A 7,801-nucleotide genomic window follows, 5' to 3' on the forward strand; every position below is an offset into this window, starting at 1 on the left:
TTTCTTTCTTTCTTTCTTTCTTTCTTTCTTTCTTTCTTTCTTTCTTTTTCTTTCTTTCTTTCTTTCTTTCTTTCTTTCTTTCTTTCTTTCTTTCTTTCTTTCTTTCTTTCTTTCTTTCTTTCTTTCTTCCTTCCTTCCTTCCTTCCTTCCTTCCTTCCTTCCTTCCTTCCCTTCCCTTCCCTTCCCTTCCCTTCCCTTCCCTTCCCTTTTCTTTTTTCTTTTCTTTTCTTTTCTTTCTGTGATCCTGCCTTCAGGCTCACTGGAATACTCCTGATTCTTTATCACAAAATTTCCTTTATGCGTGAGCAAAAATGTAGGTTTCTATTCCTTACAATTAAAAAATCCTTGACAAAAGATACCTGAAGGTCTTGGAAGAAAATGAACAGTCTCCAGGGAAGAGTTGGATTATTGCATAGTTCTCCTAATTTGTCTCTCTTCTTCCATTTCACAACTCATTCCACCCTCATTCAATTTATTAATCTGACCTACTTCTGTGCCTCTGCCTATGCTATTCCCTTTCCTACAATGCCATTCCTTGCAGCCTGCTTAAATCTTTCCTCTTCTTTAAAGATGCAATTATTCCTCTTCTGTGAAGGTTTGCCTGACCATTTAATAAATATTTGTTGAATAGGAATAGTCAATCTGATTAAAAGAATAAGAGAATGGTCCCACAAATAAAGACAAAAGTATTACAGACTTTTTTGAGCAAGATAAGAAAGGGAATTGGTAACTGAATGGCAAAGAGTAAACAGGACGATTCCACAAATTATGCTGAAGCTGTCACCCTCAATCTTCATTCAAGCCAATGAGTTAGGACTTGCATCAAGAACAGTTTTGGGCCATAGAACGAATTACTCAATCTTTGTAGGATTCACTTCTAGAGCAGTTGTTCAAGAGCTTGCAGAATTTCTTGTAGATTTTAAATAGCAAATATCTTTCTTGGACCCTTCTAAAGAGGTGGCTCCTTAGGGCCCTTTCTTTTAGAGTCTCTTCTTTAGCATGTGGCACATAGGAGATGTTTAATAAACATTTATTGGATAAGGAAGGGAATGAATGAATACAGCTTCTATCCCTGAAGTTTAATCACTAGACAAGTAAAAGGCCAGCAGCTTGTTTTGAAGAAATGCTTTATCTGGTGGTTGGAAAAGAAACCAAATATAATCTGACACATATAGAAATGCACAGAATTCTTTAATTTCCAGAGTTAGGCAACTAAAGCAGTTTTAGAGTTGATACAGGGACAAGCAGGCCTAATGCTTAAATGTATGAGCCACTAAAAACAGCCACCACATTCCTGAATTCTTGTGCTCCTTGGCTAGGGAACCAGCATTCCCAAATCCCCAAAACACATCTCCACCACTGGCCAGGGAGCCAGAGTCTCTGCTATCCATGGTGGTATCATGTCATGCCGAATATTTGATAAATTTGATAAATACCTATTTATCTTTCTAGCTCATTTGGGGCCACGAGCACAGTGCAGAGAGCAGGCGGCCCACCTGAGGATTAGCAAGAATCCAGCCCTGTCGCCAAATCTCTTAAGGCAGTAATACAGAAGGAAATGGAAGCTCACTTCCATTCATCAGTTAAGAGACACTTCATTTGTAGAAAGTGAGAGGAAAATGCCAACAACAACAAAACTCTTCTTGGAGTGTGAAGTGGTGCAGACCCCAGGGTTGTGGGAAGCATGCTAGTCTAGAACCCCAGGCTCCTCAAATCTGCCCCTGTGGGCAGGAGAGAACCTGCATTGCTGGACAGTGTGTTCAAGTCACCAGCTGGGAGCAGGATGCTGTAGAGTGTTGGGGTCTACCTTCCCCTCTGCCATTTCTATGGCAACAAAGATTGACAGCCATGCTTTACTTGAGTTCTCAATGGCTGAATATCCTGTAGTGAGATAAGCAGCAGATTCACGCAGTTAGGCCAGCAGATTTTCATGAGAGGAAAGGATTTTTTTCCATCTCAATTGGTGTTTATGCCTAGTCATTTTAACTAAGTTAAATCCTGGCAAGGTGATGGGGATACACAGTTGAATGATTTACATGTGACTTGGGAAAGGACATGATTGCAAATCTATTTCTGATCTTTAGTTACAAAATAAACTTCATTTCTTTTACTCCCTTCACCCAAAGGTACTCTGGTCTGAGCAATTACACAAATTTTCAAAGTGGCGATAGGGAGTCTGGATGATTAAAATCCTTCCCTTTGGAATTCTCTTCAGACTCTGCTCAGATCCTGCAAGCCTTCCCAGCCTCCCTCTGTATGAGCCTCTCTTCTTCCATTTGCCCTGTGGTCTCTACCATTGTCATGTTAGGACTTTTTGTTCTGTTTCCTATTTGGACAATGAATTTCTGTCAATGCTAATGAGAAACTTCGGCTTTAATGGTATAGAAGCATGATTCTTATGCCTCTTGGTTAGGGTTTTATTTAATTCTGTCAACTAAAGTGCATTGGAAGTACAGTCTGGCTTCTTAGTTAGGTCAAGTGCATGAAATTAATCAAATACCAAAGAACAGGTTGATGCCCAGACACAGCAGGAATGCTTCTGACAATTGAAAAGAGAAAAAACCCATTCAGAGGGATGATTTATCAAGGGAACATAATGGAGAATGGAGGTGGGGGAAGGGAAGATTGAGTTTCAAAGATGTCCTTTATACTACAAGAGAATGTGAGTGATAAAGTTTTTGTTTTGTTTTCTGTTTTTGTTTTGTTTTTGTTTTTTGTTTGAAGAGCCAGGACTTCTTCCTGTGGATCATATCTCTGAGTGTCATGGAAACCTCTTGTATAAAGCTGTAAGTAATGTCCTCAGGATAGAGGACCAAAACTGAGAATATCCAAGCACAGGAGAGTTGTAGGTGACTTTCAGAGTCGCCTGATTGTTGGCTCTCTGTTTCTTTAAAAAGGAAACTATTCTGTGGTTATTTTCATGGAGAGAAAATTGGGGAAAAAATTATGCTTACAACCCTCAGAATTCTAAGTCCTATGAAGACAAAGAAAATGCCTGTTCAGTTTGGAATTAGATCCTCAGGGCCTAGTATAATGCCTGACCCATAGCACGTCCTCAGTGTATATTTGTTAAAAATAATTTCTGAATCAGTAGGTTTCATAAAACTGTAAGCACTTCCAGATTAAAGACACCGCAACAGAATTTTTATTGCTAGTTACTAAGAGATATTTGATAGATTTAGTCCTATACGGTGACTACATGTAGTATCCACATTGTTTTTAGTATATGTTCTTAAGAATTTATTATAAGAATACCAGGAAAACCTAACCAACAGCTACTTTTGCCATTTCAAAAAATTCTCTTTATTGCAAAACCTACAGAAGTAGTAGCAAAGTAATATGTCTTTGAAATGAAAATTTGATCAACTCCTACCTATAATAATTTTAAGGATCAATCTGTAAAATCTAGCTATATGAATTAAAGAGAGTTTGGATATTGATCAAAAAGTACATGGTAAAAGCCACTAGTATTTGCATTCAGATTTATAATACCTTCATGGAGTGTGTGTTGAGACCAAGAATAATCCTTTTTATTTCTAATAGATCAGCACTCCATTGTGCGAAGTGCGAACATTGTCTTTCTAGCAAGAGTTTATTAGTAGGTCTTGATTTTGAGTCATTCCCTGAGAACATTTGGATGGCAGTTCTTTCTTACATATTTACTGAATGACTGAATGAATGAGTGAATATTAAACAAGTCAACAAATCGGAGAATGCACTGATTGGCTGGCTCCTCAATGCTCTCAGAAGGCAAAGAGCTTTTTAAACCAAATTTATATATTTAATATAAATGACAAGAAAAAAACTGCCTCCTCCTCTCATGTTTCAGTTATTTCTAAGTGTAAGGCTAGTCACTTCTGTTAATTATCAGTAGCATGAAGTACCAAGAAATAGTAATATTAAGCACTGAAGACAACCTGAATATGTTTAGCAGAGTCATTCCTAGAAGGAAAATTAAAGTGCCACACCAAGCCTCAAATGAAATCCATAAGCCTTGGCCAATACTTTTGCTCACTTTTGCTCAGAACTCTATTATTAATGCCATTGCAATTATAATTGTGGGCCCACTTGCTGGGGCAGGTGTTTGTAAAAAGGGTTGACCTTCTGGGGTGCAATATGCTAATAAGAGAACATCTCAGCTTTCTGGATATAAAGCTGCAGTGCAAAAATAGTATATAAAGGACAGAGTTTTCTTTCAAAAGGAAGATAAACCAGCTCAAAACCATGCCCAGGCACACAGAGGAACAATGCGGCCTGCTGATGGTGCCAGGCTGATTCTTAACGGTACCTCCAGGATTGCCCAGTGTCCCTGCTGGGGTTCAAATTCAGATTCAGGTGGTAAAAGCGGTATTCAGCAATGATTAGTGCTCAGACAAGCTATGCATGAACCATTATTAAATTTGCACATTCTTGGAAGAGAGGTAGCCACATGCACAATAGGCAAAAGAAAGTGAACATAACATTATTAAGCTCTCAAGTCAGGTTTTTATATTATAATTCATTTCTATCACTGGCAATTACTGAGAAATTTACTTTAAAAATATTTCCCTTTGAATTAGTTTTCTTTTGAGCAAAGGTCAGAAATCAGTCACTTTAGACTTTTTTTTTTTTGTTATAAGATAGTTTGGTGATATGGAGTATTGCTTTCTCGATGCTTACATTTCTAAACACCCTTTTTTACCTGTGACTCCAAGTCGAACTTGTATTGGAAAATGGGGGATATGCAGGGCTTTTGACTTTCTGACTAGAAATAGCCTCAAAAGTATATTCTACAGGGCTGGAACCCATGGCCATGATCTTTTCCCATAAAGCCCCACCAATAGGGGAAGCTAGTGTTTATTTAGAAATGGCAGTGACATGCATTCTGATAAAGGCATAGGATTTGGTGCCTAGAATTCTTTATAGTTCCCACTATTGGGATTTGTAGGGCCCTTGACCTACCCTCTCCACCCTCCCCAATACTACCCCTGCCAAAGCCAGCTCTGAACACTTTCATTAGTCTGGGATTGACAATCAAAACTCAAAGCCAGTTTCCTTTGAGCACATAGGCAAGGCAAGAATGGCTTTCCCAAGCAATGGCTGGGGAAACAAATGCTTGGGATATTCGAATGATTTCTGTTTTTTCATAATTTATTTGTTTCTCTTACCACCCTGGTCCGGACTTGCTCATCCCCAGCATTTCTACTTTCCTGTAATGGACAATCATAAATTTCCAGAGAAGTAAGGGTTTGTGGATCTGCAGCACAGTGACATTGTTCAAGATATTTGGAGACGGTGCCAAATGCATAACAAAACATGGTTTATGGCCTTCATTTGGCATTGATTTGTGCTAGAAAATTCAGAGTATCATTTCCTCCAGAAGGTTTTGCATTTTTGATGAGAGAAGATATTTTCAACAACAGAGTTCTTGAAGAACTTTACAATATTTAATTTTGGAAATCCCTCAAAATAAAGCAGTTTTAAATTTCTTGTCATCTTAAATTGTTGCTTTTTGTAAAAAAAAAAATGTTGCTTTTAAATGGAGCCTTCCAAGTGATCTTTCCAAGGAGCACTCCTTTACAAGCAGTCACCTGTGTATCCTGGGGGACACAAACCAACTTGAAGCCCTGGCCGTGTTGTTACAAATGTATACTTTACAAGAGACTGATAGCAAGAAACAACATTACTTACTGGTATGTACCCTGCACCTGGGACCAAGTCAGAATTCTTCCAGTGGCCTTGGAGTCTCTGGAGAGATGAATGATCCAGATTTCCAACAAAGATAGCTTCCACCAAGGAAGAACTCAAGTGTGAGCCGATCAGAAGACTCATTATGTCCAATAGCGAGGTGGTATAATGTTTTGAGAAACCTATTGCAAATGAATTAGAAGGAAAAATAAATTAAAAAACAAGTCAGGTTCTCAGATAAGAATAGAAAGGCCTGTTACCCACCAGAATAGAAAGGGTGAAACAAAGGGAAAACCAGAGGGCCTCACAACTCCCAGAAGGTCACATGTCCTCCACAGTGTTGATGTCTCTCACTCAGATCCTTCCTTTGTTAGGAAAAACAAAAAAAGCTGAAGAATAAAACTATTAGGTAGGGCCAGCACAAATATTAGTCAACTTTGAAAGAAAAAGCATTGTTATGGGTGATGTGAGGCCCAGTCTGTCACCGGTTTGTCTGCAGGCTCCATAAACCACAGATTCCTAGCCAAACCCCCAGAGTTTCTCATTAGGTATGTTTAGGGTGGGGACGGGTTCCAGAGTTAGCAATTCTGACAGATTCCCAGGTGATACGATGCTGCTTGTGTGGGACCAACTTTGAGAACCGTTGTTCTAGCATGATTCATTAGCTTTGGGATCCAAGGAAATGGAAGCACATGACTTTAAGGTAATCTTACGATAGTTTGGATTTATTCTCATGCAGGCATCTGCCCATGCAAACTACAATAGGGGAAGCATTTATCTGGATAATTCAGGCTACAGACGTCATTAAAATATTAGAATGTTTTAGGTATAGGAATTTTTTTCCCCCAGGAGAGTAGAAGGGGAATGTTTCTAAATCATCCTATGATTGCTTTATTGCCCTTTTTCATTTTGCATAGGGATAACAAGGTACTATTTGTCCTAAGAAGCATCTATTGACCTGTTCTCTAATAATGACTTTACTCTGGTTTCCTGTTTGTACATGGCTGGGAAAAAACCATGTTAGGAAATGGAGAGTGTGAATGGGCATGGGGTCTTCTAGAGAAATAGGTTCCAAGATATGTCCTTTTCATATCTCTGGTGTCTGTGGGAAAGGTCACAGGCAGTCTGATGATAAGTTTATGATGCATTATTACATCAAGCCTGAATGAACCAAAGAAGTGCCTCCTCTTTGTCTTCAGGCCAGTCTCTATTTAGGAAGTCCCTAGAAAATGCCATGGAAGAGCCTCAGAATCTCCGGGGGTAATGCTGGAGCAAGTGATAAGTATTTTATCCCACAAAACTGCACAATGACAAGGAATAAAAATAATCTTAGTGTTAACTTAAACCAACTCTCGTTTAATGCCAGTTTAGAGTTCTTAACTCCTAATCTATTTTGCCTGCATTTCCAACCTTTGTTTTGTAGGCCTACCTAAGTCTTTCCTTTTGGACATTGCTTTTGTCTAGTTATAATACCAATGAGATTATAATTGAGCGACCCTGAAATTCTAGAACGTATAATAATTCTTTAAAATCAGCTGCTCATCAGCAAAATAAAAACCCTTGTGAATGATCTTTAAAATTCACAACCAGGGGCACGTGGGTGGCTCAATTGGTTAAGTGGCTGCCTTCAGCTCAGGTTATGATCTCAGGGTCCTGGGATCCATCCCCTCATAGGACTCTGTGTTCAGCAGGGAGTCTGCTTCTCCCTCTCCCTTTGCCCCTCTCCCCCCCCACCCTTGCTCTCTCTCTCTCTCTCTCAAAAAAGGTCTTTTAAAAAATAAAAATAAAAAATAAAATTCACAACCAAATATAACAGTGTGGGTCTCCTGTTGGTGGCAATGGTCAGCTTTTAGAGTCATATCTTACATCTCCTAAAACAGACTTCCAAAGCAGGACTTCAGGTGGGGTGTCAGGCATTCAGTTTAATCCCATGGAAGGCCACCTTTATTGTGGGCAAGAGGCCACTCTGCAGTGCTCATTATGATTCTGATTCTTTTTGAGTCGAGTTTCTGACACTTCCAGCTAAGAGACTATGATCACAGGACCCTTTTGCATTGTAAGGATGGGAGAGAAAGCCCACTATTACTGAGACTTCTCCAAACAGAAGTAACACCCAGTCAGAATGAAGGCTTTG

The 7,801-nt window shown here is 39.2% G+C and overlaps 1 long non-coding RNA gene across 1 annotated transcript in view; it reads right to left on the minus strand.

Moving 5' to 3' along the window:
* The window catches only part of LOC118002105, a 58,816-nt gene extending 52,816 nt beyond the window's left edge, over positions 1-6,000 (minus strand). The window contains exon 1 of the long non-coding RNA XR_004676940.1: positions 5,671-6,000. This is a non-coding gene — a long non-coding RNA (uncharacterized LOC118002105). The remainder of the gene's footprint in view (positions 1-5,670) is intronic.
* Between the last annotated feature and the right edge of the window lie 1,801 nt (positions 6,001-7,801).

Source organism: Mirounga leonina, unplaced genomic scaffold, assembly GCF_011800145.1.
Source record: "Mirounga leonina isolate KUSES-001 unplaced genomic scaffold, KU_Mleo_1.0 Mir_82, whole genome shotgun sequence".
NCBI classification, from domain to species: domain Eukaryota; kingdom Metazoa; phylum Chordata; class Mammalia; order Carnivora; family Phocidae; genus Mirounga; species Mirounga leonina.